Below are 7841 nucleotides of genomic sequence, written 5' to 3' on the forward strand. Positions count from 1 at the left end.
ATATATATATATATATATATATATATATATATATATATATATATACATATATATGTAATAATTAATATAATTATTTAATTCTGAACGTGAGGAACATGAAACTAGTATCAAGAAGTAGAATAATAGTTTGCACTGTGTAAAATTTTTTTAGATTCCCTATTGGGCTCTCACATTCGACCGAATTTGCATAGTTAACATAGAATGGAATTTTCGACTCGGGATACGCGGACATTTCCACGGTCTTCCTGTATACGTAACACTTGCTCTGCGTAATGCATGGATAAAAAATGAAGGTTGTCACTTGGCGGATTGGATTACGTTCTCCAGACCGCCACGAGTGAGCGAGTCGCAACTTGTGCACGCGCGCGCGTAGAAAGCAAGAAAAAATTAAACATGCAGAATGTTACGTAGTTAAGCGCACCTGTGGCCATGTAGAGAGAGTTACGTCATTCAGTTCCTTGAGTTCGCGTGGAACTTCTGCCAAAGCCAACTAGTTTATACCAAATTATGTTTACTTATGCGCATCGCTAAAACTACTCCCGCGAAACTTACTACGCGCCTAGTCCTGATCGATCGAAGGAGGGGGTAGAGGAGGAGGAGGTGGTGAACACGCGCCAGGAAATTCTTTGCTTCATAATTAACGCGCTGTTCCGAAATACACGAAGAGGAATGGCGATTTCGGCATGGGGTGTCAGCGCCGCCGATTTCCGGCGAAAAATTCACGCCGTTTGCTCGCAGAGTTAGCGGCGGAAAATGGCCTCTCCCCACTCCTTCCTCTCTCTCTCTCTCTCTCTCTCTCTCTCTCTCTCTCTCTCGCAAGGCGCGTGTACACGCGACCTCTCGGCCGTCATTGATTTCGACGCGAGCCATGACGAGAAAGCCGGATTCCGCGCCAATACGTTAACCAATATTCCGTGCTTTCGGCACGAACGGGATTTAAGCCGCGGCGGCTCGCGTATGGAAATTTATGAGACTATTTCGCATGTAAGCACTAACCAGGTGTGGCTACACATAAATTCTGCATCCTCGCGCGTATATTTCAGACCCTTCGCCCTCTTCTCCTTCGTTGCACGGCGGGCGCGGGCCAACTTGCCAGAAGTTACCTGCCTAGGATCCCCTACACCTCCGTCCCCTCCTCTCTCATCCACGGCTCGCTCGCTCCCTCCTACCCCGCACCACGACACCCACCTTTTCTCCTTCCTTATTCGCCTTACACCTGGTATGCACGTTATAGTTAACCCTCCTCTCCCTTATTCTTCGCTCGAGGTCGTATCCCTAAATCACCCCCGACTACCTGCCAGCGCGGAGGCGCCCTTCTAATTGCTCTACGCTACGTTTAAATTACTTAAACCCCTCTCCTCAAATTAGTTTTGGATAGTCGAAAAGAATGACGCATTCGTCGGCGAGCTTGTAGAACGTGGAAGAATCCTGCCGGGAATGCTAATTTAAGCCAGATCCCATTTGCGCGTCGAGAAATCGCCTCGCCCCCTCCCCCACGGTTGTCTTACCCGCTCGCCAAGTTTCTAACTGATCTTTCGATTTGTCAATATCTTCCTTCGCTGTTTCCGCCCTTAAACAGCGCAGAAGGTTCTAATATACCTCTTCGACTTAGTTTATTTAACGTAACAAGTGATGCCTAATTGGGACTGTTATGCATATTTTTGCGTACATGTTTACATGCTAATTTTATTAGGCGCGAGGAGAGAACCGGCACCACTTTATGAGTGGCACCTTCTCGTATAATTCGACTAATAAAATGACGATCTACTCGTTTACGAATTACGCCCGCGATTGCTCGTGAGGATAATGAAATATTTGCACATGCGGCACGTTAATTACACTATTCAATTTACCCATATCTCAATATGCGGGAAAAACGCAAGATTCAAAAGCGTGAGCCGTCAGACATCAGAGATGCTAATTTTCGAACTGCAACCTCCGCGACGCAAGGTGAGAGCGCTCTCGAATGTTTTCATCCCGGACAAAACTAACCGGTACTTCGCCGGCTGCGACGAATCACGTTCGCAATTAAAGGCGAAGCCGCAACCGTGGCGGGGACTCGTGAAGACCGGGGACGGAAATGTATCTTGTGTACGTTTGCCCTCGATGTAACGATGGCGCGCTCACGAAGCGTCCTTTTAAATACGTGACCTGTAAATAATTGTATGAAGAGACAAAGCACGCGCGCAACTTTCCGGACCTCAAGTGTGCCACGAGTCGATCGCATCTTCTATATGCCGAGTATCATGCACACATACACCGAGAGGACTCGGGCTTCCGTCCTCATACGCTATTCCACCTCTCCATCCACCATCCCTCTCTTTGTCTTGTACTCTCCGTGATTAAAGCTTCTTGGGAAAACGTCAGTCGAAGGATATCCCTGAGCTAAGTGTCCCCGAAGTTGCATGCTACGTGCAAGATTTAAAAGGGATGCTGGATACTGATATAATGTAGCTTTTGCATTGTCTTTGTACTTGGTTGCGTAAAATTGCAAATTTTTTTCACAGAGTGAAGGTACAAATGTCAATATATGGCGGAGTACTTCATATAAAATCAGAAGCCGAAAGAAATTTGTAAATAGTTTTTTTATATTTTTTTTATATTTGGAGCATCTCGCCATTCGTTGAGACTTACACTCTCACTCTATATTAGTATTTACAATTCTGTATAATCAAGTGATAAAACAATGCAAAATATCAAGCTGCATTATCGATATACAGCTATCTTACCTTGCTCTGGTCTCCCCTACGCTATTATTCTCAACCACGTCACATGAGTCATATTCATAGTTTCAGGCTTTTCTGACTGTCGGCTTACACTTTTGCGAGAATGAGCCGGGTCTGCCGGTCCCGTCAACTGCGGTTTTAATTTTCATAAAATTCGATACCTGCTCGTTTCGCGCTCGTATCATTTCTATGGGTACCCACGTGTACACGGCTGTGTGTAGCTCTGTACGAAAACGGAGGGCTTTCGACGCGCGTGCACGGGGCTGGAGAACCGCAACCTGATTGTAAAGCTATTGTGCCATTTCGGAAATCAAATCCGTTTCTCGCGGCTACCGTCGACGGCCACTCATTCTGATTGACCAGGATCGATCGAATGCTTCGGCGATAGTGTTCTGATTTAAGGCACCTACACTTGTGTAGATGTAGTTGCAAGGAAATACGCGGAGGAGGGGGAGCGCCGCGGAGAATTATTTTTTCCTGCCAGTGACACTGTTTTTTCTTCTCTTTCTCTCCCTGTCCTCTCCCCCTCGTATTTACATTCTTCTTATCAACATTACTATCGTTTACCGTAAATATTCATGGAACTATCGTACGAATGAACGTTCCTCCGCGCAATTGAAAATATAAGTCCCATCCTATTGCGCGAACGTCGAGATATGGAATTCTGCGCAAAGAGAGCAGAACATGGGAGGGGGGAACGCGTTCTCCGAAAGTATCAAAACTAACACGATCACACGTCGCGTATATTTTCGCGATATCGTTTTCAAACAAATACCGAATGCGCGCGTTTGCCGAGCGAAGAGGACTAGAGAAAGAGAGAGAGAAAAAGAGGGGAGGGATGGAAAAAGAAAGACAGATAGAAAGTGGGAGACAAGAGGCTGAGAAATAGACCAAGACACGCGCTTAGTTTTGACAGAGGATTCGCGCCTCCGTGAAACGTTTTCGCAGATCCCGTATTGAAGTTCCGCTCTTCACGGGCTCCCTTCTCCCCTTTTAGGCCGTAATCGCGCCCGCTCGAACGCGCTTTTTGCCTTCAACCTCATCCCCGCACTGGCAGGGTGTGCACCGCTCCAGCGGGAAAACCAATTCGAGACAGAGATATCCCGGCGGAGAGACAATATCTACCGGCGTATCCGCGCGACCCGTCAAGACGCGAGGTCGTCGTCGTCGTCGTTGTCGTCGTCGTCGTCTTTGTCGTCGTCGTCGTCGTCGCCGTCGTCTGTCGCGACGACAACGCGACGCGAAGTAACGAGGCGCTACGCGACGCGCTCTTTCCGCGACATTTCGCGGCAAGCCGTATATTTGGTAGGAATTTATTTTATTTACCGGGGTACCCGCTCTATCTTTCTCTCTCTCCCCCGACGGCTCTCAGTCCCCGTACTCGCCATCCCTCCCCAACACCCGGCCCTGCGGCGTGCTGTCTGTTTCGGCGAGATGCGCGGGCTGGAAATAAAGATGGGGAGGGCTAACGCGACGAGGAGAGACGGAATCACCCCCTCTCGTGGGACCCGAGGCGTCTCATTAGGCGCGATTCAGTGTACCACACTCTGGCAGATCCCTGCCTTCCAGATTGTTCCATTTTCCTTCATACATATTTAAATTATTGAAATTGCGGCATTACCATATTCCATTGATTTATCGATGCCTCTCCGCGGCTTTCTCGTCCCCCGCCTCCCTCCCTCTCTTTCTTCCTCTCTCTCTTTCTCTCCCTTTCTTTCTCTCTTGTGTTCCCGTCCCGTTTTCCTCCTCGTTCCCTCTTCCTTTATTCGCGCCGTTCGCCAGCGCTAGGCAGCTTTATTTTCACCGACCACGGCGCGTCCGAGCGCGACAGAAAATAAGAAGGGGAGAGCCTTAGGATCCGTCCGCGAAGCGCTCCCACCACCCCCTCACTGTTGTTTATATGGAGGACACACATTGCCGATGTCCCGTTCATTCTGCTGGATATAACGGCAGACGTGTGTACTTTCCGATGTGAATAAACATCCTCGCTTGTTTCGTCTTGCGATTATCAGTGAAACGACTTCGACTGCGCAGCTCGATTATATTGATAACTTAGCTCAGTTAAACTCAAGTTTATAATCCGTCGCCCTTTTTTCCCAATATTGTATCACTGTGCGTCTCTTCTTTTCTCTCTTCTCCTCTCTCTTTCTTTCTCTCTCGCTGTGTCTCTTTCTCTCTTAGTTTTTCCTTGAGCAATTTTCTTTTTCGATCTAATTACAGGATTGTTTTTGCGCGACATCGAAGTTCCCTTAATCGCCAGCAATTCCGATGTTGCTTGTTTGTTTCCGCCGAAATATATCTTTCCTTTATCGCGCAAAACAATTCATTTGGTGTCGTTCGCCAATTATATGGCCGGGTGCTCGGGAGCTCCGGTAACATTGGACTGTTTTGTTCTAATGACCACGGTATCCGGGAACCTCTTACGTGGCGCTTGAGCGTGGATTTACAACTTTACAACCTATAAAGCTCGTGCCCCGCGAGACTGTGTGGGTCAATCTCGCTTCTCGTCGGTGGCTCGAAGACCCGGCTGCGGTGCTCACCCCTTACCTCCCTTCAGCCACCTTATCCTCGCGGTTCGGACCCTCGTAGCTACATCCTTCAAACAACGGCCGGTCGAACGGACGACCAAACAACTTTACACCTATTTTATGGAGTCCGATATTGTATTTAGAATCGCGATAGTGCACGCCACCAACCTCGAAACAGCGTTCGACACCATGAACGTTATGACCGCGCTGGGAAAATACTGTCTACGAGCAGGGATACGGCCGATACGAAAACCCGTGTTTAAGAGGCCGCAAACGGCGAATAATATATAGTTTTTACGCGAAATTCATGAAATTTAGAAACTGCATGTGATTAAGTGCCGAACCGCGCCAGAACGGATAAACAAGTGTACGTAAATTTGATGACAACTTCACTAGTCGATCCATAAAGATGGTGTCTACTATGAGCGGTTCATGTGGCATTTACATATTCATCACATATAAATTACACACAGATAAATATATCCCAGTAAATGTTATTTGCTTTAAATATTTCATCAGTTTATATGCCCGTAAATCTATCAGAAGTTTTCATCATAAGCATCATATTTATTCAAAATAATTATATACATAGATACAAGAAATTTATTTAAAGTGTTACTCTTAGATTTTTATATTACACTTAGCATATATTACGTATGCAACAGTATTACGTATATAGAAAATCTGAGTGAAACTTTCAGTAACTTCATTCCTGCATCAATGCAACAAATTTACATTATTATATGATGTAAATTTAATTATCAATGCAATACAATAGATATGTCTCATAAATGCGACTAAACAAAATTGTACAGTAGTCCCACGTCGTCATAATCGTAAAAGTCTGCCTGGATAGGGAATCGCGTCCCGCGCGATTCGTGAACTTTTAGTCGTTCACGATCGAATTGAACGTAGTCGCCGCGGGAGAAGCCCACGTCGTCGTTATTATTCATTATTATTGTTGTCGTTGCATTTATTAAAACCATCTCCCTGCCGTATTGTTTAAAGTGGTAATAGTAGGAGGTAGCAAACGCGGCCGCTCCTCTCTCCCATGATCGAATTGTCTTGAAAGTACATCGGTTAATATTTCCGAGATACTGCCGGAATTATAATGGAAAACGAAGCGCGATCTCGCTCTGTTCATCTTCGATCAAGTTTCGGAATTAATTACCGAGTCGCAATCTTTCTTCGAAGCATTCGTTATGCAAGCGCTTTAACGAGCTCCTACCCTTCCGGTTACTTTCAATCAGAACGGGGCTGTTTCTCTTTTTATAACCGGCGACGGCATACTCCCGTCTGTCGGAAGGTCTCCTCCTCGATCGTCACACAAGGTGGATGCATCGGTTACGTCATTAAAATACATTTTTTCCCGTTAATCGCACGACAATGCGTATAATGGTAACGATTTCAATTCCTCCTCCCTCCCTTCCCTTTTTCCCTATATCCTTCTCTCTCTCCTTTACCGTCCTCTATCTTCTTCTTTCTCTTCCTATTTTTCATTCTGCCTCTCTACCTCTCTCCTGTTCCTCTCTTTTCCTCCCTATCCCTATCTCTCTATTTCTTTCCTTTCCCTCTCTCCCGTTCTCTCCTCTGCTCCTCTTTCTTTCTTTCTTCTTCTCCTCTTTCTCTTTCCTCTCCCATTCTCTTTTTCTCTCATATACTCTGCCTCTCTCCTTCTGTTCCACTCTTTTTCTCCCTGCCTGACCTTATCTCTCTATTTTTCTTCTCTCCTCCTCTCTCTTTCTCTTCTCTCTTCCCCCCCCCCTCTCTCTCTCTTTGAGCACTCTTCTTCTCCCTGCCTGACCTTATCTCTCTATTTTTCTTCTCTCCTACTCTCTCTTTCTCTTCTCTGCTCTTCTCTCTTTCCCTCCCTTTCTCTCTCTCTCTCTCTCTCTCTCTCTCTCTCTCTCTCTCTCTCTCTTTATTTGAGCAATAAACTAAGGACTTCGTTTTCTTTCTCCCTTTTTCTACTCTTTTCTCGCCGGAGACTTTTCTCGAAGCGCGGTGAAAGTAGTACGTAACGGTCAGTATCGGACGCGTCTGCGTGCGGAGTAAGGTTTAACTGCATTTCCAGACGTGCTCCAGGTGGCCAACGCTCTACTGCCGTTCGTCGGTATAGACTTTACTACCAATAAAGCCAATGACGGGTCCCGCGTCCGCGTCCGGGATGCGTGTATTCTGAATTTTCTCCCATTCGCATCCTGCGCTTCGTCGGCCGTCCCTACTCGTCGGTCACGTAATAGCGCCAGCCGATCGTTCTGACATTCGTCACGATTTCGCCGCGCGACCGCTCGAAATTAACAGCTTCGAGAATACTCGGCAAAGGCAATTGGGTCGGAATTGCGCGCGCGCTCGCTCGCGACGATACGCGTGGTGTCATTACCGTGGCGAGAGAGATCGAGATTAATGACGAGTATAAGAGACGCAGTGGCGCGAAAGCACGCGCATTGATAAAGAATTTAGTGTTTGTGACTGCAAATCGAATGGTGAAAAAATTATAGAGTCGGAAGAACCGTTTCTCTAATAAGTATTATACTTATATATATATATATATATATATATATATATATATATATATATATATATA

The 7841-nt window shown here is 46.3% G+C and overlaps 1 protein-coding gene across 5 annotated transcripts in view; it reads left to right on the top strand.

Annotated features, from left to right (window-relative positions):
- LOC116842353 (CUGBP Elav-like family member 4) overlaps positions 1-7841 on the top strand; it is a 605467-nt gene that overhangs the window by 193932 nt on the left and 403694 nt on the right. The gene's annotated exons all lie outside the window — the stretch shown is intronic.

This window comes from Odontomachus brunneus, unplaced genomic scaffold (genome assembly GCF_010583005.1).
Source record: "Odontomachus brunneus isolate Ranch 3 - 2012 unplaced genomic scaffold, Obru_v1 Obru_scaffold_024, whole genome shotgun sequence".
Taxonomy (NCBI): Eukaryota; Metazoa; Arthropoda; class Insecta; order Hymenoptera; family Formicidae; genus Odontomachus; species Odontomachus brunneus.